Source organism: Heloderma suspectum, chromosome 11 (genome assembly GCF_057233095.1).
Source record: "Heloderma suspectum isolate Gila_16-S chromosome 11, 16-S_ref, whole genome shotgun sequence".
Taxonomy (NCBI): Eukaryota; Metazoa; Chordata; class Lepidosauria; order Squamata; family Helodermatidae; genus Heloderma; species Heloderma suspectum.
In genome coordinates, this window is record NC_139468.1 from 33165623 (window position 1) to 33178230 (window position 12608).

General features: G+C 42.3%; 1 protein-coding gene across 2 annotated transcripts in view; it reads right to left on the reverse strand.

Moving 5' to 3' along the window:
* Nucleotides 1–12608, reverse strand: part of MEF2A (myocyte enhancer factor 2A) — a 126241-nt gene that overhangs the window by 23673 nt on the left and 89960 nt on the right. The window lies entirely within an intron of this gene.

The window sequence follows — 12608 nt, forward strand, 5'->3', positions numbered from 1 at the left end:
GCTGGTCCAGTTAATCCTTCACTTCATATTCTGACTAGGGCTTGAACCCAGGCCTTTGCATACAGAACACATACTACTACCGCTGAGATATGGCCCCTCTCCATAAAGAAAGTTTTCAAGGTGTTCTTTAATCAGACAGATGCCAAACTGAGGTGTGCACAGCCTCTCTCAAGCTGTGCAATATCAGTATAGTAGCATGGGCAAGGTTACATCCCCGCTGCAATTGTTTCTGCAGAGCTACACAAAGTCTGATGCAACGTGACATCAGAGTTATCTCCACCAAAGTGAGGCCTGCAGAGGAACTACCAAGAAAACCACTGAGAGGACCAAAAGGCAAAAGAGATCAGGAGTGGGCCATCTGCAGCTAGATCAAAAGCCCCACTAGTATTAAGGGGGAATATGCGCAAATTATGAGCGAGCTGCCATAAAGTCAAAGGAATAACTGCATGATGAAACAAAATGGTAGCTAAAGCAGGCAATCTCATTTGCACCTAAGGGAGCAATCCTATGGCCGCTGGTCAGTGCCTAGACAGCCATAGGATATCTGGTTTTCTGGGAACCGTCCTTGGAGCCCGCACTCCGTGTTTGGTTCCCGGAGATCTGACCTTCCCCTGCTTCCGCACTGCCTTGCAGGCAGTGTGGAAAAGCCCCGTGCTCACAAGAGGAGCACAGAGTGGCCAAAACAGAGCGTTCTGGGGTGGGGAAGGTGGAAATGCCGGTACAACACATCCTATGTGTCGTCCGGCAGCCTCCACCCCTGCTCCGCCTTCCCACGGCTAGACAGCCAAAATCACCTGTCTAGCTGCTAATGCAGGGCAGGAGAAGTGCGGAAGGAACAATCCCCTCCGTGCTTCTCTTACCCTGCACTGGATAGGCGGTTGCCTCCGAGTTCATAGGCTGCTGCCTATCTGCATAGGATTGTGCCCTAAATGGAGGGCAGGTTAAAGTAAACAGAAGGATCATTCAGGGCAACAAAGACATGAACTTCAGAGAACCCAGAGGGAGGAGATGAGCTAAACATGTGGCTTCCATTACAGATGGCCTGCCCACACTACAGTGCTAATGCATACAAGCAGTGGATGCAACCACAAAGCCCCTCACACTCTGAACTATTTGGAAAGCAGTACATGGTGGTATGGGAAGGCTGGAAGGAACTTGTGCCTCACCTAGAAGTTTGCTACATCTACTTAGGAAAGCCTACTTAGGAAAGCCCACAGTTACAAGATGGGGGATACGTGGCTCAACAACACTACAGGTGAGAAGGATCTTGGAATTGTTGTCGATCACAAGCTGAATATGAGCCAACAATGTGATGTGGCTGCAAAAAAGGCAAATGCTCTTTGGGGCTGCATTAATAGAAGCATAGCTTCCAAATCCTGGGAAGTACTAGTTCCCCTCTACTCAGCACTGGTTAGGCCTCATCTGGAGTACTGTGTCCAGTTCTGGGCACCACATTTTAAGAAGGATGCAGACAAACTGGAGAGGGTTCAGAGGACGGCAACAAGGACAATCAGGGGACTGGAAACAAAGCCCTACGAAGAGAGACTGAAAGAACTGGGCATGTTTAGCCTTGAGAAGACAAGACTGAGGGGAGATAGGATAGCATTCTTCCAAGTCCTTGAAAGGTTGTCACAGAGAGGAAGGCCAGCATCTCTTCTCGATCATCCCAGAGTGCAGGACACAGAATCATGGGCTCAAGTTACAGGAAGCCAGATTCCGGCTGAACATCAGGAAAAATGTCCTGACTGTTAAGAGCAATACAACAATGGAACCAATTCCCTAGGGTGGTGGTGGGCTCTCTGGAGGCATTCAAGACGAGGCTGGACAGCCATCTGTCAGGGATGCTCTGACCTGGATTCCTGCACTGAGCAGGGGGTTGGACTCGATGGCCTTGTAGGCCCCTTCCAACCCTACTATTCTATGATTCTATGCCTTACACTTACACAAAAGTGATGTGAGGCATAACACATCACTTTTGTCAGTCAACTCCTTTAAGACCAAGGCTAATGCAGCACAACACCAATATTACAGCTCGCACTGACTAAGCTACCAACATCGTTAATTGTGCATTATAGTTCTCTTGTAACACCACAGTCTGCTGTTTCAGTGAAGCCCATTGGAAGCTGAATTTGGCTGCAATGGACACAGCCATAGTAAACAACTGGTTGGAGTGTGTATATTATTCAGAAGTCTTTTAGTGCAAGAGTCTAAAAGGCTATGCTCTGCGCATATTTACCTGAAGTAATCCCCCCATTAATTGCAGTGGAAGTTTCTTCAAAGCAAGTGTGCTCGTGAATATTTACTTGGAAGTTATGTTTATCTTAATGGGAATTATATCAGTACAGGGCACTAGTCGCTCTCTCTCTCACTCACTTTCTTTTTTGGAAGACTATTTCTGTTACTCTTCCAAACACACAGGCAGCTCATGTATTAAAGCTGTTCTGCTTTTGCTTCCACACCCAATACAGTCATTTCCTGAAGCCCTTCTTACAAGGGACTGTCAGACTTTCAGAGAACATTTCATACCCTTTAATGGCACTATCAGACAAACCTTTCCTCGACTGGATTTTCTGTGTAGAGCTTCACTCAGACAGGCAGACTGATCTGAAGTGCTCTGCCTGCCAGAAAGCAGAACCATTTTCTAGATAAGGCATCAAAATAGGAAGAAGGTTGTGTGTAGAGGATAAGCTATATGCTCAACCCAAGGGTGCTTTCTGCTCACACACGTTCAGTCACTCTTCTGGTAAGTAATTGTGTGTGCCTACACTCAAGGCAAGTTCTCATAACACGAGCACCTATCTAGATTGGGAAATGTTTTTGTTCTTCAAAAACATACAAGCTGCTTTACTAGACACAGACCTTGGCAAGCCAAGAATATCAAATTATAAACGCAAATGAAAGGGCACTTAAAGCAAAGGATTTTTTAGCATAAGGTCAGGAGCCAGAGGCAGATAATGATTACAAGATGATGTAATTGTCAGACAGCTTTCTCAAATGAAGCTTGGGTAACTCTTTCCATGCCATCACAATCTTCCCAGAACATTATGCATACATGTATACTCTCTCTCTCTCTCTCTCTCTCTCTCACTCTGATTAAAGCCAGTAATTGGCACTTTAAAAAAAAGAAGTATAAAAAAAGAACTCACTACATCTGGAAAAGCATTTGAGAAGTGGAGTTGCTGTCTTGCACTGGGATCAAGATTGTGTTTTTTTTTACTTAAGACAGTATTTTAATCACTTGCATAAATAATCTGCCTTTAAAGAGTACTTTCATATAAGGAGCAGCTTTACTGGACTGGGTGCCATAAGGCAGACTGGAAAATTTTGTTTGTTTTTTAAGAAAACTTGCTGTTCAAGTTAAACCAAAGAGCAATTATTTGGTTTACCAACGCAATTAGTCTATCACTGAAAAGGTGCTGCCCTGTGAGGTAATTTAAAGACAAAGCTAAAAATAGCAAGAACTTCAACTATTTACTCTATTATCTTCCCATTTTTTATATGGCATTTCTTCTTTAGTGTCCTCCATCCCAACAGTATTTAATTCTACCATCCCTGCCCTGTATTTCACAATACAAATGGCATTATCTGATAACAGAAGACACATGACTGGAAAATACTCCTTCAGTGGTTATCTGAAAATTAATTATGACTATTGATGTCAGCAAGGTGATGCTCAAAATCCTACAAGCTAGGCTTCAGCAGTATGCGAACCGAGAACTACCGGAAGTACAAGCTGGGTTTAGAAGAGGCAGAGGAACTAGAGATCAAATCGCCAACATTCGCTGCATCATGGAGAAAGCAAGAGAATTCCAGAAAAACGTCTATTTCTGCTTCATTGACTATGCTAAAGCCTTTGATTGTGTGGATCACAACAAACTGTGGCAAATTCTTAAAGTGATGGGAGTACCAGACCACCTTACCTGTCTCCTGAGAAACCTGTACGAGGGTCAAGAAGCAACAGTAAGAACCAGACATGGAACAACCGAGTGGTTCAAAATTGGGAAAGGAGTACGACAAGGCTGCATATTGTCACCCTGCTTATTTAACTTATATGCAGAGTACATCATGAGAAATGCCGGGTTGGATGAATCAGAGGTCGGAATTAAGATTGCTGGGAGAATTATCAACAACCTCCGATATGCAGACGATACCACCCTAATGGCAGAAAGCAAAGAGGATCTCAAGAGCCTCTTGTTGAGGGTGAAAGAGGAGAGTGCAAAAGCTGGTTTGAAACTCAACATTAAAAAAACGAAGATCATGGCATCTGGCCCCATCACTTCCTGGCATATAGAAGGGGAAGAAATGGAAGCAGTGACAGATTTTACTTTCTTGGGCTCCAAGATCACCGCAGACGGTGACTGTAGCCATGAAATTAAAAGACGCTTGCTCCTTGGGAGGAAAGCTATGGCCAACCTAGACAGCATAGTAAGAAGCAGAGACATCACCTTGCCGACAAAGGTCCGTCTAATCAAAGCTATGGTTTTCCCAGTAGTAATGTATGGATGTGAGAGCTGGACTATAAGGAAGGCTGAGCGCCGAAGAATTGATGCTTTCGAACTGTGGTGCTGGAGAAGACTCCTACGAGTCCCCTGGACTGCAAGGAGGTCGAATCAGTCCATCCTAAAGGAAATCAACCCTGAGTGCTCATTGGAAGGACAGATAATGAAGGTGAAGCTCCAATATTTTGGCCACCTAATGCGAAGAGAAAACTCCCTGGAAAAGACCCTGATGCTGGGAAAGACTGAAGGCAAAAGGAGAAGGGGACGGCAGAGGATGAGATGGCTAGATAGCATCAGGGATGCAATGAATATGAACTTGAGCACGCTCCGGGAGAGAGCGCAGGACAGGAAGGCCTGGCGTGCAATGGTCCATGGGGTCACGAAGAGTCGGACACGACTGAACGACTGAACAACAACAACTGATGTCAGTCTCTTACAGAAAAACTGAAAGGATATAGGTGGTTTGGACAAATCCAAGCTTGCTATATCACATTAAGATGACAGAAAAGAAAGTGTATTTAAATTTGTGACCTTCCCATCCTTAAAGCCTATTATTACATTATTAGTTAACTTATGCCCAACCCTGCCTGCCTGCCCTAAACTAGGTCCCTGATGTAGTTGGGGCTGAGGACCATATATTGCTCTGTAAGACATCCAGTTCACATGAACACGCCATTGCCTTTAACAGCTGACCCTTGGCAATCAAAAGCTAACTTAAATCAGAGGGATTTCAAAAGTTGCCCAGATTTAGCAATTCATTGGGAAAGGAGGTCTCCTGCTGTGATGCAAGAACCATTGCTGTCTGAACACAGCGTACAGATACTATCCAGCTAACCCACCCTTTAATGAATATTAATCATAATGGATCACTTATTGGGGAATATGCAAATGTACTCTGCTGCAGACCCCCAAAGCCTTGCTGCCGTGTGTTGTGTTAATTCAAGCCTGAGAACAATCATCACGGGCAGCCTCAAATAGAGACCATTAGTGGTTAGCCTCGAGGTTACGAAGGCATGGATAGCAATTGCTGGGTCTGATTCCAAAAGACATTATTGCAGCTCTTCACATAGAGATGAGATGTGTTCTCCCCACTGCTGTGTTCTAGGTAAAGGCATAGATTCGAACAATAAGCTGAGCGACCAAGGGAAGGTTAAACATCTGGGATTGTTTAGCTTAGAAAAAAAGGCAAGTAAGAAGAGATATGGAAGAAGTGTACAAAATTATGCATGTGGAGAAAGTGAACAGAGATACATTTTTCTCCCCCTCTCATAATATTAGAACCAAGGCCCATCACATGAAGGTGACTGTTGGGAGATTCAGAACCGATAAAAGAAGGACTTATTCACTCAGCACATAGCTAAACTATGGAATTCGCTACCACAAGATGTAGTGATGGCCAACAACTTGGATGGCTTTAGAAGGGAATTAGACAAATTCAAGGAGGAAAAGGATATCAATGGCTACTAATCATGATGGTTATATGCCTATGTATGCCAGTTGCTGGGAAACATGAGTGGGAGGAGGCTATTGCACTCATGTCCTACTTGTGGGTTTCCCATGGGCTGCTGGTTGGCCATTGTATGAACAGAATACTAGACTAGATGGACCTTGATTTGATCCAGCATGGTTTAATGTTCTTATGTTCACATGGAGCTCAATCCCCGCAACTACCAGGCTAAGTATCTCTTATTCAAATATGTTTGACATCCCACATGACTTGCAAATGGGTATCCCTTTATGACTGATTTCCCCTCCTCAAACCCTACAAATCACAACAAATTCCTTATGTTTATTTGCAAGACAGACACAAGCATAACCTAGCACTCCTGGATTTATGTATCAGTTTTCTAAGTTGAAAACTGGTGTCTGCTATAACAATTAAGTTTTTATTCTCCAAGGTTAAATTTTGGGTTTCTGTGTGGTGAACTTTTATTTTGGTGAAGTTTTATGTTGTGCCCAAGAACCTTGGGTACTGATTTTTAAAAATTGCATACCACCCTTGAGCCAATAGATGCCAGGGCTGTGAAAAGCAAATAAAAAGCTATAGACGCAAATTACACAGTTTATTAAATCACTCCTACAAAGACATTACTAGAATAATATTCAGATAGGTTTGATATTTAAGGGGCCCTGTGAGGCCCACTAGCTGATATTCCTCCAGGACAGAGTTCTCTGTGCATTTTAACAGAGTAATTCCTTTTGCAGTCTGCCTCCCTAGCTTCCTGTGCATTACCTTTATTTTACTGGAAGACCAATACTATTTACATAGCAATCATGTGAAATGCTGAGCTAGTTCCCCCTCAAACTAGGACACATTTGCCTTTCAAATGCGGCAGCTGTCTATCAGCCTCCCATCTCATCCCATCTTCTCCATTTATTTTAGCTTTTCTATGGCATCTGGAGATACTGAGCAATCATCCCTGGGAAGAGGCTATCAATGGCTGCCAATTTGTTTCTGGGTTGAATTCAAGGTGCTTTGAAAACCTTAAACAGCCTGGGTCCTGATTATCTCAGGAAATATCTCCTCTCCAAATGAACTGCTGCAGCAGTTCAGATCTACAAGGCCATTCTTCAATTTCCATCTTGTAGAGGCCAGCTTCCTGCCTTTTCAGTTGTGGCCCCCAATTTTTGGAATACTCTCCCTAAAAGGTCCATGTGCCCCCCCCTTCCATGCTGTCTTTTTGAAGGCACCTTTCCTTTCCAAGGAGTCTTTGAGTTAACTGGTTTTGCTTCAGTACTAATTATATTTTAATTTGTTCTAGTTGTTCTTGTATATTTTAAACTTTTTATTTTTCATACTCTCCTTTGATGTTTATAGGAAGCAGTACAGAAAAACTTAAATCTAACAATAAATAAATGTCTGACAATTGTGAAAATATGGAATTTGTGAGTCACTGACACATACACTGTCTGGTTTTGTGCCAAGCCACCTTCTCTATCGGGCATGGTAGAACCTACAAGTTGAGGGGGATCATCTGAAACTACCTGTAATGTACTCAGAATGAAAAATCTCTCTTCTCAGCTTCACAGCCAGAAAAAAATAATCTTGGGGTATTCGTTTATTTTTTATTGTGAAGAGAAGAAAAACAGTGAGCAGGGCAAGTAGCTAAAGTAAGGCTGAAATGAAGGCAGAAGTACAAAGAGAAGTGAATGGAAGTAGCTCAGAGAGCTGTCTCCGGTTTCCTGCTTGGAGCAAGGGAGGAATGAAATAAGAAGGCGATTGCTCTTCCATAGGAGAGGACACCACTAATTTGCACATTCACGCCTATCAGAGCGAGTGGGGGAGCAACTCATCCAAGGATATCCTACTCCACTGCAGGAAAATATCTTCCCTGGAAGTTACACTCATCCACAAATATGTATGTTCCTCTACGATACATGACTGAGGTATTGTTCACCCCATTCTAGCTGAAAGTAGCTGAGACAACTGATGAAGCCATTCGCAGCAGCAGCAAGAATCTTTCTGTCCCCAGTTCCTGCGTCATACATGGAAATCACACTTTTACCTGTAAGGATTGGATACTGAAAAAGGATTGCTTTCCTCTAAGATTTGCACTCAAACGTCTTTAAATACTGGAAAATATAAATATGGATACTTTAAAACAGGGGTGGGGAATCCACAGCCCATGGACCATATAAGGCATTTTTGCTGATTTTATGCAGACATTGGAGCTATCCAACTTTCTGTTCCTTTCTTTCCCAGTTGTTGAGTTCCTTCCACATTTTTGCTCCCATGGTGCCAAATTCTCCCCCTATGATCCGACTTGGTGCCTTCTCCAACCTGGTGCCCTCCAGATGTGTTGAAGTGTAACTCCCATTATCTCCAGCCAGCATTTGGAAGGCACCAAGTAGGGGAAGGCTGACCTAGCTCAAAAGTACCAGTATTTCAAAGAAGGGGGGAAGGAAGAGAAAAAGTTGAGAATACACCCAACACAAGGCTGGAGTTAGACAGACAGCAAGGGGTTGAAATGGACGAAAGGGCTGAGATGGAGAAAAGAAGCAGGGTGGTTAGCCTGAGCCTTAAAAAACTGAAGGATAAAAAGTAAACAGAGGGAAGTGTAGGGAAAAGGCACTCTCCAAGGACTCATTAGAAGCAGTTCTCTATTTATTTAGTTTTATTTTAAATAGCTTATACAAGAACAACAGAGTCAAGGATATTTACTAAAACAAAAGGTAAGAAAGAGTCTGCAATAAGGAAAAGAAAATATAAGATCAAATGTTGTCCTGGTATTGACTATTTGAGAACACTGCAAATGAAGTCCATCTTTCAATAAACGTATTTTCTGTTGTCCATTAGTTGATCTTCTGTAATAGGTTAATTCTGATAAAATTGCAACATTCCATATTCTGCCATACCATTCAGACAGCAGTGAAACAATTGCTTTCTTTCAATTTGCTGCTATGCACACTTTAAGAGCCATAAGCAAATTTACAACTTCAAGGTCGCTATTATTAACCAGATCCTTAAGGCAACATAATATTATTTTGGAATGTTGTTATTAAACAACCAGTCTGTCATTTCATTTATCAGATTCAAAATGTTGGTCCAAAAGGGTTGTATAACCAGACAGTTACAAAATATATGCATGATCCTTCCTGCATCACCAAAAAAAATATGCTGCATTATAATTTATATGGAATCACTGATACTGAATTCAAAATGTTGGTCCAAAAGGGTTGTATAACCAGACAGTTACAAAATATATGCATGATCCTTCCTGCATCACCAAAAAAAATATGCTGCATTATAATTTATATGGAATCACTGATACCGAATTTTTAGAAAAATGTCTTTCAAATTAGCTTGTATTGATCTAGTCAATATATTCCTCAGTATCCATTCCCACTCCTTTATTGGAATCTCATCTCAAATCTTTTGTCCATTTTTTATACAAGTGACAGCTCTTATGGATTTGATAGTAGAGTATAAAACTGGCTGAGAAGACCTTTGGAGTTATTAGTGCCAATCAGTCATTCAAAATTATTTTTTCTCCCTCATTCCATTATATTTTCTGCAAAGACATATTGTGGTATATCGTGCTTGAAAGTACTGGAACTCTGGAGGTCTTATAACTGGCCCCTGCCATCTCTTCTTTTGCTAAAATGTCTTGACTGTTTACAAGGTTCTCTAGTCTATCTAAAGTATTTTGTCTCCATAATGATACATAATGGAAGGGTTCCATCCTTAAAAGTGGCCTAGAAATAACTGTAGATAGATAACCTGTCATACCTGTTACATACATTAGTTGTTCACTGTTTTTTAAAAAAACGGATTTATTCATTTTAAAATAGGTAACGCCTTCTTCCCTCACAGGATTCCCTCTTACAAATCTGCCTAGCAACACTTCGGCTAATCAGAAAGACAGAACAAGTCTCGGTTGACCAATAAGGGGAAAAGGCTGAAAATTCCTACCAGCTTGAGAAGCAGGATCATCTGGGAGGCAGATTCACCCAGCAACATGGGGGTGCCAGAAAGAGAAAGGGCTGGCGGAGAGCAAAAGCAAAGAGAGAAAAGCGGTGTCTAACCCGCTACTGGCACGTGGCCTCCAATGGATAACCCCCAAGGGAATGTTGCCCTCAACTGAAAAGAGGCTCCCCGCTCCTGCTTTAAAACAAATGGCAAATGAATAGTCCTTCGAAACTTTACATTTTTAACTTTTGGCTTCAGTCCAATTTTCTTAACTGTCTCTCTCTGCTTAACTGACCACAAAATTGTATTCTTAAGTGAAGAGCAAACATATTACGCCCTCTGTGGTGAGGGGAAAAGAGATATAGTTCAATAAGTGACTGGGTTTTTTTTCAGCCTTAATTACAGATACTGGTGTATGCTCAACCTGAAAATGATTATTTTCCACTGGAGTAACCTTTCAATGTTTCTAAAAAGAGATACTGTTTACAGGTGCACATCATACTCAGATCTTTAACCAACTAAGGTGCCCTTTAGACATTAGTGCAGTAATGTGGGAGCCACTTTTCCGCAGATAAACCCCACAACACATCTATCTATAATGTTTAAGAGTCCCGCTACTGCGTAACAGTACACAGACATGATTGACACAGATCCTTACCACCCAACTGTCATACCTGGATTCTGTCTGGGTGACAACTGGGTGGTAGGGACCTTGGCCTTACCCATGCGCCAAAATATGGCACGTGGGAGAAAAGGGGAGAAAATATGGAATTGCAAGTGAAGAATTAAGAGTTGGTTTGAAATATTTCTTGTTTCATAAATAAAGGAACACATTGTTACAAATGCCTGTGGTTTGCTGTCAGTCCATATTCCAATTTAAGTAGGTCCTCCTTCAAAATGCATTTTCTGGCTGGCAGTTTAGACTTTCAGAGTGACAGAAGTTAAGTTCCCACCTGCCACAATGTGTCAGTTAAGTAAATGGAAAGTCACAACATCCTGGCAGAATACTGTGCACTGACAAATCAGTAACACAGCATAACATGAATACCTTTGAAGTTATTGTTGGAACTCATCCCCTCCACAAGCACTACAATCACACATTTAAAGATATGACCGGGGGGGGGGGGGGATGAAGATCCAGGAAGTGACAGGATTTTGCTTGGGATTAAAGGCCACTAGAATTATCAGTTTAGCAAGCTGAGAACAAGCACTGGGCCCACTCAAACCCACTCTCTTCATCTCCCTCTGTTGATCCTGGTTAGCTTAAACTACAGTTCCCCATTACTTCTGCAATGAGGAATTGTTGTTTAATGGCAGTTTGCCCAACCAAAATCTTAAACTAGAGTTTGAGCATAACACGGAAATATAGCTTAAGCTAGATAGGACTGGCATGCCAACAAAGGAAGGGATGGGGGTGGGGGGCATACAGGCCTGACGCTAGTGCCAGGCATGCTACAGTTTAGCAACCTTCTACCAAGGGTTACTACACTACCAAGCAGGTGTAATATAGTGGGCTAATAGAGAAGCTGCAAACTCCCTGGTTGAAATCTTACTTCAACTACAAAATAACTAAAATACCTGAGACAGGCCACCACTTCAGTGCCCCCCACCTCCACCCCCACCCAATCTGCAATATGGGAATACTGACCAACTTTCCAGGGTTGTTTTAAGTTTATCAAGAACTTACGCAAACCCTCTAGAGTTCTATATAAACACTAACCATTATTAATACTGATACTCTAATTCATAAATACTGAACATATCATTGAGCTGCAGTTTAATTTATATCATCTGTTCAGGCCTAAACATTCAGGAAAGCTGAGCAGTTCTGCAGAATACCAGAGCAAATGTTACAGCACAAAGGGCTCAGTTTCCCATAACCAATGTGTGCCAACTGTAACCTCAACCTCACATACACTCATGTCTTTGTATCCAAAGGACTTCCAGACCTTTGAATTTTATACTTACAATCAGGGCCCAGTTTTCCAGTACCACTGGCAGGAAGGATCAATCTCTTTCCCAGGGGGAAACAAACCTATGCTCTCCATTCCAGGCTAGCTGATCCTTCACCACCAAATGATATTGGGAGTGGGCAAGTAATATTGGCAGCAGGTGTTCATGCCATCTTCCGGTAATTTGAGAACTGGAACACAGATGCCTCCACACTGACTGAAGCAAGCAGCACACCTCTCTAGCTTGTCAACAAGTGCAAGGAAAAAATCTGAAGCTCTCCCTCCAAAGTCAAGCTAGCATGCAAGCCTACAGATTCCGGTTTTTGTTTTGTGTATGACTGCTCTTTTCTATAAAATGTATAGACGTTAAGCACCCCCCCACCTCACCCCTGGAACACAAGTAAAATCAAATTCCTATTATCCTTGTCCAAGGACAAATAGAGGGTGATAGACAGAAAGAAATACTCTGTTCCCAAGAAAGTTTAGAAACAAATGATTAATCCTACTCTTCTGTAGGTGACAGAGCCAGGACTGAGAAGGGGTTCCTCTCCTTCCTGGACACATCTTCCTTGTGACTGACCCTGCCTTCTACAGAAGAAGGGGCTAACCTCCCTGCTCCACTCCCTCGTTGACCAAAAATCAAATTTCACTATGATTATGGATGTTAAAATTGACAGTAACCCTATTTTCTAAGTATTTACACTTCTATCTGTTCAGATACACCAAAAAAGGACATATGCAAGAAAC